We start from the raw sequence: 2,500 nt of genomic DNA on the forward strand, positions 1-2,500 counted from the left end.
ACCGCTGGGGCGACCGAGCAGCAGACGGCGTCGCGGCGCCGAGCGCCGGGCGGCGGCGCATCCTCAACGCACACAGTCCTCAATCGGACCAGCACACTGAAGATGTCCACCGCGCTTCGCACCGGGCCCGCGAGGACCTACTTTGGCCGCACGGCGCCGCGCGCAGGGTGCGCCGGCGCGCAGCTGCGACGCCTGCCGCGTCCGTCGGCCGGCGCGCCTGCCACTGGCCGCCCCCACCAGCCGGCTGTAGCGCGTGCGCCCACGCACCGCGCGGCCAGCACGCCGGGAGGCGCCCCCTCACCGGCCGGGGACGGTCCCACCCAGCCACCGCCGCGTATCGCTTCACACCCAGATGCCGTTCAGTTTCGTCGGCATGGTGGGTATCGCTGGAACAACCGGTTAGTACCTCAACCTATCGTCGCCATCACCGATTCACCCCTAGCGAGAACAACCGCACCACAACAGGTTACCATTTGTTCATTTGCGTAACTTCACCAGAAAACGCAGGCGTCCATCGCCATTTGCAACTTCAACGATTATTGCATGCCTGTGTCAGGTGTCACGCCACACTACGTCTGCCCACATACACGCAACAAAATGTGCACGCCTAGACAATACGTGGAAGGTGGCCCCCGTACGTATGCGATGTCCATTGCTCGAACGACTGTCAACCGGCCTCTGTAGCATGTCGCAGATATGGAACGCGGTGCACCATGCCATCACGGTGTGTGAGGAGAGACGACTAGGTCCGAATACATCAACAGACAGCTCATGCTGATCGCCATCCACGGCGTCCGTTCCTCCCACACGTCTCTATGGCGTACCACACTGCAATCCAGCTCTCATAGGGAGACGACACGTAGCTGCGTGCACAATATTTGCACTGTATGGTCCGCCGTTTTTGGGCGCAGTCGTTGTGCGGTCACACATGTGCCACGATGTATCATTCAGTACATAAGGACGAATGTGCAGTACAGATTGTGGTTCACGCGTACGACATCAGCGGACAGTTGACACAGGCCGCACCACAACGTAGCCTGAGTACGTCGCATGCGAAGGGCATTGAACATGCAAACTTCTCACCAACCAGCTTGCGAAGGCAGGGGGCAAGGTGGGGACGTGGGGAGGGGCGGCATGTACGTCCTGCTGCCATCCACATTACAGTGTACAGCAGGAGCATGTGGAAAGTGAGCAAGACTTGCAAGGTGTTTAACATGAAGCGATACACAGGGGTGCGGGCAGTGCGAGTAGCGAACTATATTGCGAGGGTTGCGGGTGGGCAACACTACAGTAATTGAACGAGTCGTATAACAATTACAGAGCAGGTTTAGGCGACAACGTGGGTTACGTTAAGGCGACAACATGGGTTAGGTTAAGGCACAACATGGGTTAGGTTAAGGCACAACATGGGTTAGGTTAAGGCACAACATGGGTTAGGTTAAGGCACAACATGGGTTAGGTTAAGGCACAACATGGGTTAGGTTAAGGCACAACATGGGTTAGGTTAAGGCACAACATGGGTTAGGTTGAGGCACAACATGGGTTAGGTTAAGGCACAACATGGGTTAGGTTGAGGCACAACATGGGTTAGGTTGAGGCACAACATGGGTTAGGTTGAGGCACAACATGGGTTAGGTTAAGGTACAACATGGGTTAGGTTAAGGTACAACATGGGTTAGGTTAAGGTACAACATGGGTTAGGTTAAGGTACAACATGGGTTAGGTTAAGGTACAACATAGGTTAGGTTAAGGTACAACATAGGTTAGGTTAAGGTACAACATAGGTTAGGTTAAGGTACAACATAGGTTAGGTTAAGGTACAACATAGGTTAGGTTAAGGTACAACATAGGTTAGGTTAAGGTACAACATAGGTTAGGTTAAGGTACAACATAGGTTAGGTTAGGTTAGGTTAGGTTACACGTTGTTGTACGGAAAGGTGTAGGGGGGGGGGGGGGGCGGGGGCGGCAGGTTCGTTGATAGTGATTATAGTAAGTGAATGCTTGTGACATGATCAGATTTGTCACGTCAGGATGCACCTTTGGCTTATTAGAGGCGGCGCTCCAATTCTATGCTTGTGTGAGACCTGTGTCTTTGACTCATGTCATTGTTTGTGCGCTGTGACAGGAGGTACTATTGTGATGTTGGGTGCACCGTTGTATAGGACATGTGTGGGTGTTGGTGCCTGGTCTGCGCAATGGTGGATGTCGAAAGGCTGGGATATTGTATTTTCCGCACGGACCTCCTGGTCTGGTTGTGATAGTGTGGATTGTGTAATGTGGCGGAGAAGATGCACTGGATGTTGTTCCATGCTGGTGCTTACATATTGTATGTGCGCCTGTTAGAAGCAGAGAGTGGTGCGTGATCAGAGTGTCTGGCTGACGTGTGGTTCCCATTTTGGGCAGACTCTTTCAGCATGTATACGGACAGTTGTGTATATTTGCTGTAGTTTGATGGCTCTGCATTGATTACTAATCAGCGCCGTGTGTACGGGTAATCTGG

The sequence above is a fragment of the Schistocerca piceifrons genome, unplaced genomic scaffold (genome assembly GCF_021461385.2).
Source record: "Schistocerca piceifrons isolate TAMUIC-IGC-003096 unplaced genomic scaffold, iqSchPice1.1 HiC_scaffold_22, whole genome shotgun sequence".
NCBI lineage: Eukaryota > Metazoa > Arthropoda > Insecta > Orthoptera > Acrididae > Schistocerca > Schistocerca piceifrons.